The sequence below is a fragment of the Physeter macrocephalus genome, chromosome 12, assembly GCF_002837175.3.
Source record: "Physeter macrocephalus isolate SW-GA chromosome 12, ASM283717v5, whole genome shotgun sequence".
NCBI classification, from domain to species: Eukaryota; Metazoa; Chordata; class Mammalia; order Artiodactyla; family Physeteridae; genus Physeter; species Physeter macrocephalus.
In genome coordinates this window covers 63,972,338-63,990,964 of record NC_041225.1, presented here as the reverse complement: position 1 = coordinate 63,990,964, position 18,627 = coordinate 63,972,338, and the positions used below count along the sequence as shown (strand labels likewise).

At 38.9% G+C, this 18,627-nt stretch overlaps 1 pseudogene; it reads left to right on the top strand.

Annotated features, from left to right (window-relative positions):
- Positions 1–14,352: 14,352 nt before the first annotated feature.
- On the top strand, positions 14,353–14,789 carry LOC102995556 (40S ribosomal protein S13-like; annotated as a pseudogene).
- The last annotated feature ends 3,838 nt before the right edge of the window (positions 14,790–18,627 follow it).

The window sequence follows — 18,627 nt, the reverse complement described above, 5'->3', positions numbered from 1 at the left end:
AGCAACTGCTTAAGGGGGTTCTGGGTTTCCTTTTGGGATGATGAAAATGTTTTAGAACTAGATAGAGATGGTGGTTACAAAAAATTGTGGCTGCACTAAATACCACTGATTTGTTTGCTTTAAAATGATTAATTTTTAGGAACTTCTCTGGTGGTCCAGTGGTTAAGACATCACACTGCCAATGCAGAGGGCGCGGGTTCGATCCCTGGTGGGGGAACTAAGATACCACAAGCTTCGCAGCCAAAAATTAAAAAAATAAAATAAATTTACATGTCCTTGGTCTCATGACCCCAAGACTCTGTTAAAAAAAATGATTAATTTTATGTTAGGTGAGTTTCACCTCAAAGATAGATAGATAGATCGATAGATAGATAGATAGATAGATTTTTAAAACACTTGGGAAATATACCAACCAAATGCAATGTATAGACCTTGTTTTGATCCTGAGTCAATCAAATTGATTATAAAAACACATTTTTGAGACAATTGGTGAACCTTGAACACGAATCGAGTATTAGATGACATTAAGGAATTATTATTAATTTGTTTGTGAACTAATAACATAGTGATTGTGTTTTTAGAAATTCCTTCTCAGTTAGAGATTCATTCTAAAGGGGAAATAATATGATGTCTGGGGTGTGCTTTAAAATACTCCCCCCAAAAAATGTTGAGAGAAGGAATAGTTGAAATAAGGCTGGCAAAATTTTGACAATTGATGAGACCAAGTAATGGGGACATAGGAATTATTGCTAGTTTTGTGTATATTTGAGATTTTCTATAATGAAACACTTTTTAATATGGTATAGAAACCACAGATTTATTTAATGCCATTTATGGTCCTTTGAGATGGACATAGGATAGGTGTCTGGGAGGTTTTTGGCAAACATAGGAAGAGAAGGACGTAGGAAAAGCAACAGGTGGAGAAGAGGAGCACTGAAGAAAACACTAACAGAGTCTAAAACCACATATCCCACAACTTTGCTGGGGCTAGGTCCTTTAGCAGGAAAGAGAAAACTGCTCTCTAAGCTACAAACAACAACCTCACCCTGAGTGTACTTTCAGTGACTACAGTCACAGGAGGCCTGGACATGGGGCAAAGGACACTCAGTGTGTCCCTTCCCAGGGCAGAAGAAACAGCATCCTCATCCTAATTACCAGTGGCCAAGAATTTACTGGCACCACCCATGCATAAAGTACTATGGTTATCAGTAGCTCCATGTTAAACCACAGCCTTAAACAGCATCTTGCCAATAGTTAGTCATCACATCCAAGTAGCCCTTACAGAACTTGGCGACCCAGAGGTGGAAGGGACCTGAGAAATCACAGATCTCTCTTGATCTTGTGAAGTCACAGTGGATCTTGGCATTTTGGGGTGCACTGGTGCACTACTAATTGCCAGGTGTGTACATCTATCTCTAGCTATGTAAGTCTCTAGTTGCCAACTTCAAGCACCCCATTTGCAGAATGAGAATTTGGATGGTTTCTCTTGTCTCTTTTATCTCTACAAAGCATTCACTTCATTCATTCATTCATTGCATGAACATTTATTCTATGAATAAACACAAAATCTCTAGAAAGTTTTCCCTTAACAAAACTCTCTATTGGGACTTCCCTGGTGGCGCACTGGTTAAGAATCCACCTGCCAATTCAGGGGACACGGGTTTGAGCCCTGGTCTGGGAAGATCCCACATGCCACAGAGCAACTAAGCCCATGCGCCACAACTACTGAGCCTGCACTCTAGAGCCCGCAAGCCACGACAACTGATCCCGCGTGCCCCAACTACTGAAGCTCGCGTGCCTAGAGCCCGAGCTCCGTGACAAGAGAAGTCACCCCAATGAGAAGCCCATGCACCGCAATGAAGAGTAGCCCCTGCTCGTCACAACTAGAGAAAGCCTGCGCATAGCAACGAAGACCCAACGCAGCCAAAAATAAATACATTTATATTAAAAAAAAAAACACCTCTCTGTTGTCCTCTAAACTTCATGGGTTGAGAGCTAATTACACAAGGCTTCTCTTTTAAATAGGAAAAATGCAGCAAATATCTTTCTTTATCCATAATCATAGGTACCTCATAGGTGGGGTCCTAATATTGAAGAAGGAAACAGCTTTATTTTGCAATTATTGAAGGCCAAGTAGTTCTTGAATTTGTTTCCTTTCCCTTCACCTAAAAAAAATTCTGAAATTTTACCGAGCAGAGAACCCTCTTAACATTTTTCTGGATGTCTTTTCAGGCATTATTTGTAATGGTTACATAGTGTGCTTTTGTGTGGATGCATTATGGTGTACTTAACAATTCTCTACTTAGGTAGTTTCCTATTATAAAAACACTGGGAGGAACATCCTTGTACACACATCTTTGTTTAGTTGTTCAAGAAAATCCTAGAATGAAATTTCTGGGTCAAAGGAAATGCACATTTAAAGTTTTTACAAAACTGCTTAAATGCCCTCCAGAAAGACTGTAGCAATTTATATTCCCACTAGCACTATATGAATATGTCTGTGTCACTACATCCTACCCAATGTGAGTGTTAGCATTCATTTCAGTCTTTGCCAATCAATACTTCCTGACATTTTACAGGGTCTCCTATAATGCTGTGTTTGCGTTTCTATACCTGAGACATGCTATAATGCTGTTGTAAGTTTATACAGATGTGGCAGCTTCTTTCCTCCGCTTCTGAGAGAACAGGAATCTATCACAAGTCACCTGAACCTCCTAGCTCTCAGAGCAACAGTCGGGAGTGTGTAGGCTGCCACAGCTTCTCCTTTTCTTTGTCCTACTGCTATAGTAAACTGCTTTCCACTTCAACACCATGCTTCCAGCTCCAGGAGGTATTCATCCAGACTCCCTATTTAATCACAAGCAACTAAAAGTTAATTCATCACAGCTACTGTTTAGACTGTATAAAGAAAAGCTGTCCTGCACCCTGATTCTGCAATGAACACTTGATTTTTTGGTATAATGTGAGCTTTACTGAAGCAGCCATGAGTGATAGAGGAGATCTGGTTTGATTTGGATTCCTCTCAACTATGATTTTCTGCTAGCTGCCAGATTCACAGTTAGCCAAACACAGAGGAAACAACACACCATAGGTAACTCCATTTTTCTTAAAAGATTCAGTTTAATAGGTGTTGTCAAGGACCTATCAAATTGCTAGGGATTCTTTTTTCCAGGAAATTTAATATGTAACTGATTTATTCTTCTGACCAATCTTCCCTCCCTGTACCCCCACCCTCATGACATAACAGCCATGAGGTCATGAAAACATATGGGGAGAGGTTAGAAGAAGGGGTAAGGTTCAGAATATGCTGTCTGCCAGCCTAAGCTGCCTTTATGAATGCGTACACATCCCTATTCCCGTTTTCACTGCAGAGAATAGGCTGCTACATATTGGTCTCGGCTGCACTGTGAGATCAGCTCTCTATCTTCAGGGCCTTTTCCCCTGCACACAAGCCTCTCTCAAATAAACGGTCCAGGTAGTGTTTCTAGCCAATGCACTGATAGAAGAAATGAGGGTGTTTTATTCCCGCTGAAGAGGACAAGGTGTGAAAGGCAGGCTTTTTAGAAGGGTCACAGCGGGCTACGGATTTTTGCTGGTTGTAAATCAAGCTGTTGATAAAAAGCAATGTGCTTTCCAGGAAGGTGTGATTTGTAGTGGCTCTGACCCAGGACATGGTGAATATACAGCACATTAAATAAGATGTGATGGTCACCTGGGCTACTAGAGCTGGGTGGCTCTAGTAATTTTTAAAAGATGTACGTTGAAGACTCTAGAGAGTACTTTAAAATTATAATCTTTTAGAAGAAGCACTTCATTTGCTGGGTGCAAGGGGCAGCTGTTGGAGTACATGGCCATCAGAGGGCTCCCCTCCCACTTTGCTTTGAATTCACTCACACCTCTTCCCCAAAAAGGAAGGGCCAGATGGTTTAGGGTAGTGTTACCCAACTTTTTTGAACACATGCCTTATCAGATAAATATAAAAATCACATACACATACTCCCACTTAGAAATTATTACCTTCTACATAACCCCACCAGCCTGGGAAATTTTACCTAGCTTTACTTGCAGTTGTTTTCATTACGAAAATAATAAGGCATTGTTTTTATTTGCCTTCAAATACTGAGAATGACTTTTCAAACTATACAGTTCTCTCAAGGGTGGATAATGGTCATCCTACAGAATCAAGAAATACCATATCCCTAATACTCACCAGTCTAGAACACTTTCCTCACACCATTCCTATGATTAAGATCCTAGCCAAAGGCTCTATTTGGTCTTTGACACTTTATTGTGAGTCTGCATCACTCTGTTGCTTCTCTGGAGACATGCACAGATTAAGCCTTATCTCAAATTGGAAGTGAAATGCTTCTGATTGGAGTGCAAACATTCGAAGAGGGAGGTTGGACTCTCAAAAGTCCCAAACCTGGCAGAATCCAGAACCCACACAAGCCTATTGAATCAGCTTCTCCAGGGTTGTGGCCTGAGAATCTTTATTATTGCAAAGTTCCCCCATGTGTCTCTGACTCATGTCCAGATTTGTAACCAATCAATTGACCCTGTAGTAGACATTTGTCTTTCTTGGTTACTCCAAAACTTTTTTTAACATTCACATCATATTTGAATAGTTCTACACATTGTGAATCCCATCTTCACACTGAAAAGTCTAAATAAACAATTTTCCTAGATTTCTTTGCTACTAGATGTGACCGTGTGACAGGTTCTAACATTCAAACGCACTTGTGTGAGTCTTTGATTCAAAAGGAGCTACCTGAAGAAACAGCCTGGGCACTGAGAGGCCATTTTTGCTTGTACTAGTACAGGTGACTTCCTGAGATTGTCAGTGGTGCTGCAGCTTGCAGATTATGGAAGAAGCTGTGTTGTTCTGAGGTCTGTAATGGCAGCAGCTCCTCCACCAGGCAAATTCAGCAGTGTGGTTCTAGATGTTATTTCTAGGAGCTCAGTCTAGAGTACTGATTCTCAATCTTGACCATGCATTGGAATCACATGAGGAGATTTTTTTTTTTTTTTTCAGTATGCGGGCCTCTCACTGGTGTGGCCTCTCCCGCTGCGGAGCGCAGGCTCCGGACGCGCAGGCTCAGTGGCCATGGCTCACGGGCCCAGCCGCTCCACAGCATGTGGGATCCTCCCGGACCGGGGCACGAGCCTGTGTCCCCTGCATCGGCAGGCGGATTCTCAACCACTGCGCCACCAGGTAAGCCCGATTCTTTTTTTTTTAATTGACACCTGGATTCCACTCCAGACAGTCTGATATATGGTAAAGGGTATAATATGGGCATTAGCTCCCAGGTGATTAAATGTGCAACCAAGTTTGAGAACCTCTGACCTTGAGCTCCTGCCTCTTTTCCTTCCAACAATGATTTAATAAATGCCTTCCCAATTAAAATAGCTAAAATGCATTCTATGGTCTACAACTAAGAAGCCTGACCAGTACAGATTCCTAATATCCTTTCCAATACTGAAAATATAGAATTTTATGGTGTTCTGCCTTTTTAACTTGTTGGAAGGGTACCAAGACAATTCAATGGAGAAAAATAATTTCTTCAACAAATGATGCTGAGACAACTGAATAGCCACATGCCAAAAAATGAAGTTGGAACCCTACCTCACACCATATACAAAAATTAACCCAAAGTGGATAAAAGACCTAAATGTAAGAACTAAGAGTCTAAAACTCTTAGAAGAAAAAATAGATGTAAATCTTTTTTTGATTGAAGTATAGTTGATTTACAATATTATGTTAGTTTCACATGTACAGCAAAGTGATTCAGTTATATATATTTTTCAGATTATTTTCCATTATACGTTATTACAAAATATTGAATATTGTTCCCTGTATTGCAGTAAATCTTTGTTGCTTACCAATTTTATATATAGTAGTGTGTACCTGTAAATCCCATACTCCTAATTTATCCCTCCCCACCTCCCTTTCCCCTTTGGTAACCATAAGTTTGTTTTCTATGTCTGCAAGTCTATTTCTGTTTTGTAGATAATGTCATTTGTATCATTTTTTAGATTCCACATATAATATTTGTCTTTATAAGTGGTATTATATAATATTTGTCTTTCTCTGTCTGACTTACTTCACTTAGTATGATATTCTCCAAGTCCATCCATGTTGCTGCAAATGGCAACATTTTACCCTTTTTTTATGCCTGAGTAATATTCTATTATATATATATATGCCAAATCTTCTTTATCCATTTTTCTGTTGATGGACCCTTAGGTTGCTTCCATTTCTTGGCTATTACAAATAGTGCTGCTATGAATATCGGGGTACATGTATCTTTTCAAATTAGTTTTTATCTTTTTCAGACATATGCCTAGAAGTGGTATTGCTAAATCATGTGGTAGCTCTATTTTTAGTTTTTAAATGAACCTCCATAAACTTCCATGGTGGCTGTACCAATTTATGTTCCCACCAACAGTGTAGAATGGTTCCCTTTTCTCCACACCCTCTCCAGCATTTATTATTTGTAGACATTTTGATGATAACCATTCTGACCAGTGTGAGGTGATACCTCCTTGTGGTTTTGATTTGCAATTCTCTAATAATTAGTGACATTGAGCATCTTTTCATGTTCCTGTTGTCCACCTGTATGTCTTCTTTGGAGAAGTGTCTGTTTAGGTCTTCTGCCCATTTTCTGATTGGGTTGTTTGGTTTTTTGATACTGAGTTGTATGAGCTGTTTGTATATTTTGGAAATTAACCCCTTGTCTTTCACATTAATATTTTCTCCCATTCTGTAGGTTGTCTTTTTGTTTTCTTGATCGTTTCCTTTGCTGTGCAAACACTTTTAAGTTTGATTAGGTCCCATTTGTTTATTTTTGCTTTTATTTCTTTTGCCTTGGGAGACTGATCTAAGAAAACATTGCTACAATTTATGTTAGAGAATGTTTTGCCTATGTTCTCTTCTAGGAGTTTTATGGTGTCATATCTTATATTTAGGTCTTTAAACCATTTTGAGTTTACTTTTGTATATGGTGTGAGGGAGTGTTCTAACTTCACTAATTTACATGAGGCTGTACAGCTTTCTCAATACCACTTGCTGAGGAGACTGTCTTTTCTCCATTGTATATTCTTGCCACTTTTGTTAAGGATTAATTGACCATAGGTGTATGGGTTTATTTCTTGGCCCTCTAAAATATATGTAAATTTTCATTACCTTGGATTTGTCACTGATTTCTTTCATATGACACCAAAAGCAAAAACAGCAAGAGAAAAAAAGAGATCAATGGGACATCATCAAAATTTAAAACCTGTGTGCCTTAATAAAGAACATCATCAAGGAAGTAAAAAGACAACTGACAGGATGGAAGAAAATTTTGCAAATCAGATATCTGATAAGTGAGTTGTATCTAGATACATACTTTTAAAGAAAAACAAACAAAACAAACAAAAAGAAATCCTGCAACTCAATAATAAAAAAACAAATAACCTAATTAAAAATGGGTAAACGATCTGAATAGACATTTCTCCAAAGAATATGTAAAAATGGCCAATAGCACATAAAAAGATGTTTAACATCATTAGTCATTACGGAAATGCAAATCAAAATCACAATGAGATACCACTTCCTACCCACTGGGATGACTACTTAAAAAATGGAAAATAACAAGTGTTGGTAAAAATGTGGAGAAATTGGAACCCTTATACACTACTGGTGGGACTGTGGTACAGTTCCTCAAAATGTTAAACATAGTGTTACCATATGACCCAGCAATTCCACTCCTAAGTACATATCCCTGAGAAATGAAAACATATTTCCATATAAAAACTTGTACATGAATGGTCATAGCAGCATTATTCATAGTAGCCAAAAAGCGGAAAAAACCCAAATGTCCATCAACTGAGGAGTGGATAAATACAAAGTGATTTATTCATACAATAGAATATTATGCAACAATAAAAATGAACGAAGTACTAATACACACTACAGCATGGATAAACCTTGAAAACATTATGGTAACTGAAAGAAGCCAGTCTCCAAAAAACCACATATCCAGAATACGCAAGTCTATAAAGACAGAAAGTTGATCAGTGGTTTTCTAGGGCAGAGAGGTTTGAGGGAAAATGAAGTGTGGCTGCTAATGGGTATGGGGTTTCTTTTGGGGATGAGAAAGGTGTTCTAAAATTTATTGTAGTCATAGTTGCACAAGTTTGTGAATATACTAAAAACCATTGAACTGTACACCTTAAAGATATGCTATGGGAATTGTATCTCAGTAAAGCTGTTATAAAAAAAAATTTTGGAAGGATTTCAAAGCTTGGCCTCTGGCAGAGGAAATATTCAGGAAGAAGAGTGATGGAGAATCTTTCTAGGACTCAGAAAATCATCTCAGCAGTCAGCTACCTTCTCTGCCTGTTGGTAAAGTGCACTGCAGAGAGGCATGTTCCCCAAAACAACAGGGGACCCTAAAATAGGTGACAGCAGAAGGAAGAGTTTTAACAGCAGTTAAAATACTTTTTGAGAGGAAGTTGGGAAAATAATAGTGCCTGACTAGTCAGCCTCTTTCTTGTAGTCAGAAAGAAAGTAAAGGGAGAGGAACAATTGTCCTGGATGTCCTCAGGTGGGTTGCAAGACATGGATGAATGCCGAAGCCAGGGAGAAAACCTGATCTGAGCCAACACAGAGACAGATGAGTTTGGGAAGTTAGGACCAAGGCAGAGGGTAGGTACAAAATCCCTACAGAAAATGGGAATATAAGAAATGTTTGAGAGCTTTGCATCACTGAACTGTTAATAGAGGTTATCTCTGGGGAGCGGCTCAGAGTGGAAGGAGAGAGGGCACTTTCACTTTTTATTGTATTTTTCTTCCTTGTTATTAAAATTTTTTTACAAGGAACATGTATTTGTTCATTGTAAATACATGTAAATACTTTGTGATTAACAACATAAGAATCAACTAGTTTGATTTAGCAAATGTGAGCATGACTATTTAAATGAGAAAAAGATCAGGAAGAGAACCACCAAGCAGAAGGAAGGGGAAACAGGAGAGAAAAGGAACAAAGGACAGGGGACAAAACTCACCACCAAAACGGCATTTGGAAAGGGAAGTAAATATATTATTACTTCAATTTTTTTTTAAAACTAGTGCAGAAAAGTTTTTGTAGCACAGGATAACAAATAAAGACTGTGCCTTGATTCTGTACTTGCCTATTTCAGTGATTTTCTCAAGGTCACATATTAAAGGTAGACGAGAATTTTAGTAAAAGAAAACTGGAATAGATAGATTGGAATGTTGAATGCCAGGCTAATATTTTAGTTTATTCAGCAAACAATGAGGATTTCCTGAAGAATTCTGACCAAGTGGAATTGTGTTTGGTAGTGATATGGTTCCCAAACCTGGCTGTGCATCAAAATCATAGAGTTAGCTTTAAAAAATATAGAGATTCCGGGGCCTACCGCCTTTCTTATTCAGTAGGTTTGGGCTAAGGTCCAGGAATCTACATTTATAAACCTCATGTGTTTCTGATGGCCTATCATATTTAGGAATGGGTAGAATATAGGATAGATTAGAGTGCAGGAAATAATGTAAACAGGGAGAAAGACAGAAGGTTTCCGGAAAAGTTCCGGTACAGGGTGCTGCAACACTGAACTGGAATGGTGGTAGAAAGAAAAGAATCAACATGTCCATCATTATGAAGGTGGAATCAATATGATTTGGTGAGTGCTTGACTGTACTGTACATCCCATGAGGCAAATATCAGCCTGTTTTACTGACTACTGTGTATCCCAGAACCTTGCACAGTGTACCTGATGTAGTAAGGGCTCAATAATATTAACTGAATGAATGAATGAATGAAAAAGAGAAAGGCAAAGCTGACCCCAGGGGTCTGAGTAGGGTAACTTAACACTGGTCGTACAGACATTTAGGGAATCTGGTTTCAGGAAAAATAATGGGACGGATTTTCCATGGTTGAGTCAGAAAGAATGGTGAGATGTTCAATGCTTTAGGGATTATGGGGGAAGTTGTGCCTACACCGCTTTAGGGCATTGTGGCTAGGACAGTACCGGGAAGAAGAAGTCTGGAGAATGTTTTCACTGTTTGAAGTCTTTATATAACTGTCTACAATATTGGGCTCTGTGAGACATTCAGTTGGGTCACCAGGTCTTGCTGTGTTCTCTGACTGCAGGTGGGAGGTTCACAACTAGATGGTTTTCTACATCTCCCCCTTTGTAGCTTTTAATTAGGTCAGCTCCCCCAACACCTTCTGTCAGCATCCATGAAGCAGTTCGTACTCCAGCCATATTCACCCATTCATCCAACTACACCCTAGCTCTTCTCACCTCAAATCCCCTTTTACATCTGTCACAGCCCTCTTCCCAATAACCCCAATAACCACAGTCTGCTCCTATGTTTACTTGGCCCTTGACCTTTGGGTTCTGCTTCCCTTTCACAAAGAGACGGAGCTTTTGCTGGCTGGACCCTGAGCGTCCTCTCAGAAATGTTTTTGTACTTTCATTCTGCTTCTCTCTGCTCCTGGCCACCCTGGACATCAGCTTCCAGGCTGGGACCCCACTACACTTGCTTCATTCTCCCCAAAAGGAGGGTCAAAAAAGAATGTAACAGCTTTGAAAAAGAAATGGGACATTTCCATCCTCCTTATAAGAGGAACAAAGACCTGAACTAGCCCTGTGGTCTGTTTCCATACAGGGTGAATCATACCTGGGTGTACTTATAGATCAAATAGAATGTCATCTTTCCTATGGAATCTTAGGACTTGCTTTAAAATTTTTTAATAAATTAAAATTAAAAGGACCACCCTGGCACCCAGGTACCATATTACATTGGAATTAGCTGTGTGATTGTAAGCAAGTCATTTCACTTTATTTTATTATTTTATTTTATTTTTTTGCAGTACACGGGCCTCTCACTGTTGTGGCCTCTCCCGTTGCGGAGCACAGGCTCCGGACACCCAGGCTCAGCGGCCATGGCTCACGGGCCTAGCCGCTCTGTGGCATGTGGGATCTTCCCGGACCGGGGCACGAACCCGTGTCCCCTGCATCGGCAGGCGGACTCTCAACCACTGCGCCACCGGGGAAGCCCTATTTCACTTTAAATAAGGTTGATTTTGCTAAATGATGAACACTATCCCTTCTAAGTCTAACATTCTTTGACCTAGTAAATGTATCCCTTTGTTTCTGATCCCTCTATCCTGAGGTGGAAGAGAGGTTGAGATGGGGTATGTGGGCCCACAAACACTGGGGAGAAACATGGGAGTGGCACGTTGTAGTTTCCCTGGTTAATGCTGCGGAGGGAGTGCCAGGAGGCCAAGTGATCCAGCCAGGCTGGAGTGGCTTACCTGAAAAGGCTCTTCATAGCCACAGGCACCTGATGTGAGGCCTAGGAGCCAAAGTCTGCAGATAATTGAAGGTCAGAGGATTTGGGAATGTGACAGCCATGAGTAGTGGAGTCAGTACAAAATGAGAAGTGATATGAGAAAATTCCAGGTGGATAGGCTTTGCCCTGAATTTCTATTCCCTGTTTCTGTAGGTAGTCAGTTCCCCTAAAGGGGGACAGGACGGAACTCGGCATGCTGAGGTCTAATCCTGGCTGCCTTGGCTGCATCCAAGGATTTATTGAGTACTTACTCTACTCTCTGATTTCCCTTGCCCAACTCCCTTCCCCAGAGAAGCAACATTCTGCTGTTACCAATTTTCCCAGGGTCAGACTGATGCACCTGGAGACATTCTCCCACTGTCTCAACTAGATGTTTTTGAATGGAGGAGCTACATTTCCAGTCATCAAAGGGAACAATAGGTAATGTTATGTAAAGAAAGGGAGAGGGTAATGTGTGTTTGTGGAACCAAGGAACTAGGCCCCATTTTGTCAGGAGTGCAAACTTCTGGGTCTTCAGAGAGGTAAGGCTGTCATATGTACAGGATATCACATTGTACTCTGCCACTTCCATTCTTTATCTGTGAAGGGAGCTGCTACTTAGGAAGACAAGTCTTTATTATACGGATTGTTTGCTTATTTCAAACTATTTTTTTTTCCCTCTTGTCTCTGATTTCTCATTCTTTTATTTTCAAAATCTACTTTAAAGAACACTTTTTGAACAGTCAGGCTGTTGCCAATATTTTACTATTATAAACACTACCATGATAAACAACTTTATACATACATCTTTGTATATTTGTTCAACTATTTCCTGAGGAAAAATTCCTGGAAGTAAAATTGCTGAATCAAAAGAAGTTGATGTTTTGGAGGAATTTAATAAAATTTGCTAAATTACCCTCCAGAAATGTAACAATGTACATGCCATCAATCAATTATGACAGTACCCTTTCTCCATATGCAACAAACATTTTCAAATCTTTGCTAATCCTGAAAGGTTAAAAATATGTCTCCTTTTTGAATTAATTTCATTTTCAGTTACCAAAGATTTTTTTGTTACTTATGTTTATTTGCCATTTTAATTTCTTCTTTTTATGAGTTTCCTTTTCCTGTTCTTTGCTTATTTTTCTTTCACAACATTTAGCTTTATCTTATTTATTAGTAAGAGCTCTTTATATATTAAGACTATTAACCCTTTGTCCACCATTGAAAGTATTTTTCCAGTTTGTCCTTTGTCTTTCTTTTTCCCCCCTGGTCTCTGATTAATGACATTCTCCCTTATTCCAACCAAGTGATCAAATCTGGCTTGGGAAAAACATAACCCAGAGAATCAAGAGTCTCATAATGGATCTTCATTACTTGCTGATATATTTCCTTCTGCTAAGTCTCCAGGATCTCCCACTCTTGCTCCAAAAAATTTGAGGCCACATCATCAAATGTCATGATTACCAGAGCAGGCTAGGCCATAGTGCTTTGTGGTCCCACCCAGCCCCAACACAGCAATGCCCAGTATCCTGGAAGCTTCTCGGCACCTTCCCTACCCTGTGGCCTTCCATTCTGCCAGACCCCTGTCCTTTGTCTTTATCATTGTGGCATTCACTTTGCTTTGTCTTTCTTGATCATAAAATTTTTTTATTTTGGTTAAGACAAGTCTATCTGATACTTGCCTTTAGAAGAAAAAATCCTGAAAGAAGCCAGAGGAAAATATCACCTTAATTATAGGAAACAAAGGTAAGAATTACATCAGACTTCTCCTTAAAAACCATGCAAGCGAGAAGAGAATAGACTGAAATATTTAAAGTGTTGAACCAAAAACAAAAGCCACCAAACTAGAATAGTGTATCCAGTGAAATTATCCTTCAAAAGTGAAGAAGTAGAAACTAACACAACATTGTAAAACAACTATACCCCAATAAAAAAATAATAAAATAAAAATTAATTAATTAATTAATGTTTTTAAAAAGTGAAGGAGAAATAAAGACTTTTTCAGACAAAGAAAAGCAAAGAAATTTATCACCAGTCATCTTGCCCTTGCAAGGAATGTTTAAAGAAGCTCTTCAGAGAGAAGAATATATAGATCATATACACAGAACTATAGAATATATAGATCAGAAACTCAGATCTACATTTGAAGAAAGAAGAATATTAGAGAAGAAACCAATGAAAATAAAATAAAATCTTATATTTTTGTTATTCTTAATCTAATAGATAACTGCTTGTTCAAAAATAGCAATAGCAATAATGTATTGGTTGATTATAGCTTATGAATAAGTAAAATGAATGACAGCAATATTATAAGGGACAAGAGGGAAAAATTGGGAATACTCTGTAATAAGGTACCTGTCCTACCTATGAAGCAGTACAATGTTATTTTAAAATAGACTTAAGGACTTCCTGGGTGGCGCAGTTGTTAAGAATCCACCTGCCAGTGCAGGGAACACGGGTTTGAGCCTTGGTCTGGGAAGATCCCACATGCCGTGGAGCAACTAAGCCCATGCACCTCATCTACTGAACCTGCTCTCTAGAGCCCGCGAGCCACAACTACTGAGCCCGTGTGCCACAACTACTGAAGTCCGCACGCCTAGAACCTGTGCTCCGCAATAAGAGAAGCCACTGCAATGAGAAGCCCGTGCACCACAAGGAAGAGTAGCCCCCTCTCGCCGCAACTAGAGAAAGCCTGCACACAGCAACCAAGACCCAACGCAGCTAAATAAATAAATAAATAAATAAAATCCTTTTTAAAACATTTAAAAAATAAAGTAGACTTAAATTGGTTGTAAATCTGTATTGCAAACCCTAGGGCAAACATTTTTAAAAATTTTAAAGTAGTATAAATTAATGTGCTAAGAGAAAATGGAATAATATAAAATGCTCAATTAAAAACAGAGAAGGCAGGATGGGAGGAAGCAGGACTGTGTGAGGTCACTTCCTGTGTGCAGGGTGGCTTCCTGCACTCCCACCCTTGCTCTCTTTTTGGCTGCCCTCGTGGTTGCATGCAGGCCCCTGGGAAGGGCCTGTCCCAGTCAGCTCTGGCCTACCACCGCAGCAATCCCACCTGGCTGAAGTTAACTTCTGACAACAGGAAGGAGCAGATCTACAAACTGGCCAAGAAGGGCCTGCCTCAGGGTGATCCTGAGAGTCTCACATGGTGCTGTTTTATGACAGGCAATAAAATCTTGAGAATTCTTAAGTCCAAAGGACTTCCTCCTGATCGTCCTGAGTACCTCTAGCATTTAATTAAGAAAGTTGTTGCTGTTCAGAAGCATCTTCAGAGAAACAGAAAGGATAAAGATGCTAAATTCCTTCTGATTGTGATTAAGAGCTTCATTCACAGGTTGGCTCAATACTGTAAGACCAAACCAGTCCTCCCCTCACGCTCCCCCCAATTTGGAAATACTAGTTATCCACAGCCTCTGCCCTGGTTGCATAAATTTGTCCATGTACTCAAGCAATAAAATCATTGTTTAACTAGAAAAAAAAAAACAAACAGAGAAGGCAGAAAAAGAGGAGAAGACAAGAAACAAGGGACAAGTGCAATGACTAGAAAACAGTTGCAAATATGGTAGATATTAATCCAATTATATCAATAATCATTTTAAATATGAATGATCTAAATACACCAATTAAAAGACAGACTGAGAGGGTATATAAAAGCCATGTTGTCTCTAAGAAGCCCACTTTAAATGTAAAGGCACATACAGATTGAAAGGAAAGGAGTAGAGAAAGATATACCATGGTGACACTAATCTAAAGAAAACTGGAGTAGCTGTATTAGTTTCAGACAAAGCTGACTTCAGAAAGAGGAAAATTATCATGGCACTATCAATAATATTAACAATAATATTCTTGATATAAATATCAATAATATCAAGGAGAATTATTAATGATAAAAGGGTCAATTCTCGAAGGAAACATAAAAATCCTGAACATGTGGGTGCCTAACAACAGGGCATCAGAGTATATGAGGCAAAAACTGATAGACTGCAAGAAGTAGAGGAAGCCACTATTATAGTTGGAGATATGAACACCCCTCTATTAGTAACTGACGAATCCAATAGGCAGAAAATCAGTAAGGATACAGTTGAACTGAACAGCATCATTAATCAACTGGATTTAACTGACATTTATAGAATACTTTATCCAGAAACATCAGAATACACATTCTTCTCAAGCTTACATGGGACATACACCAAGATAGCCCACATTCAGTGCCATAAAACACACATTAACAAATTTAAAAGAATAGAAATCATACAAAGTATCCTCTCACACAGTGGAATTAAGCTAGAAATCAATAACAGAAAGATAAATAGAAATCCCAAAATATTTGGAGATTAAACAACACACTTCTAAATAACACATCAGTCAAAGAATATCTCAAAAAATGTTTTAAATATTTTGAGCTAAATGAAAATACAACTTATCAAAATCTGTGGGAGGCAGTGAAAGCAATGCTAAGAGAGAAATTTATAGCATTGAATTCATATATTAGAAACAGAGAAAGATTTAAAAATAGTAATCTAAGCCTCCAGTTTAGGACAGTTAGAGAAAGAAAAACAATATAAACCTAAAGCAAGCAGACTACAGAAAATCAGTGAAATCAAAAGCTGGTTCTTTGAAAAGATCTCTATTTGCCTTTGGATCTCCTAAGAAGACATACAGATGGACAATAGGCACATGAAAAATGCTCAACATCATTAATTATTAGAGAAATGTAAATCAAAACTACATTGAGGTATCACTTCACACCAGACAGAATTGCCATCATTGAAAAGTCTACAAATAATAAATGCTGGCGAGGGTGTGGAGAAAAGAGAACCCTTCTACACTGTTGGTGGGAATATAAATTGGTGCAACCACTCTGGAAAACAGTATGGAGGTTCCTTAAAAAACTAAAAATAGAGATAGAGTTACCGTATGATCCTGCACTCATAGGCCTATATCTGGAGAACACGCTAACTCGAAAAGATACACGTACCCCAATATTCATAGCAGCACTATTTACAATGGCCAAGACATGGAAGCAACCTAAGTGTTCATCAACAGATAAATGGATAAAGAAGATGTGGTATACACACACACACACACACACACACACACACACACACACACACTCACATACATATGGACTTCCCTGGTGGCACAGTGGTTAAAACTCTGTACTCTCAATGCAGGGGTCCCAGGTTCAATCCCTGCTCAGGGAACTAGATCCCACATGCATGCCGCAACTAAGAGTTTGCATGTCACAACTAAGGAGCAGCCTGCCACAAGTAAAGAGCCTGTGAGCCACAACTAAGGAGCGCAAATGCCACAACTATGGAGTATGCCTGCACAACCAAGACCTGGAGTAACCAAATAAATACAATAAAAAAATATTGGACTTCCCTGGTGGCGCAGTGGTTAAGAATCCACCTGCCAATGCAGGGACACGGGTTCCAGCCCTGGTCCGGGAAGATCCCACATGCCGCGGAGCAGCTAAGCCTGTGCGCCACAACTACTGAGCCTGCGCTCCAGAGCCCGCAAGCCACAACTACTGAACCCTCGTCCCACAACTACTGAAACCTGCACCTAGAGCACATGCTCCACAACAAGAGAAGCCACCGCAATGAGAAGCTCATGCACTGGCAACAAGAGAAGCCCCCACTCGCCACAACTAGAGAAAAGCCCACGCGCAGCAACGAAGACCCAACGCAGCCAAAAATAAATTAATTAATTTAAATATATACATATATAAATAAACACACACACACACACACACACACACACACACACTGGAATATTAGCCATAAAAAAGAAGGAAATCTTGCCATTTGCAGCAACATGGAGGGACCTAGAGATTATCATATTAAGTGAAGTAAGTCAGACAAAGACAATCATACAATATCACTTACAAGTGGAATCTAAAAAGTGATATAAATGAACTAATTTACAAAACAGAAACAGACTCACAGACATAGAAAACAAACTTACGGTTACAAAACCATAACCATATGGTTGTGGGGGGTTGGCGGGGGGCAGGGGAGAGATAAATTAGGAGTTTGGGATTAACGTATACACACTACTACATATAATATAGATAAACAACACGGACCTACTGCAAAGCACAAGGAACTATATTCAATATCTTGCAATAACTTATAATGGAAAAGAATCTGATAAAGAATATGTATATATTCAATTATATATATAACTGAATCACTTTGCTGTACACCTAAAACTAATACAACATTGTAAATTAACTATACTTCAATTTTTTTAAATGGTTTAAAAATATATTTGCCTTGGGAATGTTTCTTTTTTAAATGGTCCTGTCTCTTTACCGAAGGACAATTTATATACCATAAACTTACCCATTGTAAGTGTACAGTTATATCAGTACTTCCAATAGAATTTGTACATGGTAGAAATGTTCTGTGATAAGCAAAGTCTAATCAGCAGCACTAGCCACCCAAAATGTGGCTAGTGTAACCTAGAAAATATATTTTTTAATTTTTTTATTGAGGTAAAATTCATGCTATATAAAATTGGCCATTTTAACCATTTTAAAGTGTACAATTCACTGGCATTTATTATTTTCACAGTGTTACATAACCATCTCTATCTAGTTCCAAAATATTTCATCACCCCAAAAGAAAACTCCACACCCATCAAGCAGTAACTCCTCCTATCCCCTTCCCCCACCCCTTAGCAACCTGTAATCTGCTTTCTGTCTCTTTAGATTTGCCTATTCTGGATATTTCATATAAATGGAGTCATACAATATGTGACTCTTTGTATCTGACTTCTTTCACTTAGCATAATGTTTTCAAGGTTCATCCATGTTGCAGCGTGTGCCAGTATTCTATTCTTTTTTATAGATGTACCACAGTTTGTTTATCCATTCGTCAGTTGATGGACATTTGGGTTGTTTCCACCTTTTGATTATTGTAAATAGTGCTGGTATGAAAATTCATACCAACTTTTGTTTGAATATCTGTTTTCAGTTCTTCTGGGTATATATCTAAGAGTGGAATTGTTTGGACATGTGGTAATTCTATGTTTAACTTTTTTAAGAAACTGCCAACATATTTTCCTCAGCAGCTCTATTACTTTACATTCCCAGGAGCAATGTACAATGATTCCAGTTTCTCTGCATCCTCATCAACACTTGTTCTTTTCTTTTCTTTTTTTAAATTATAGCTATCCTTGTGAGTGTGAAGTAGCATCTCATTGTGGTTCTAATGTGCATTTCTCTGGTGACTAATTATGCTGAGCACATTTCATGTGCT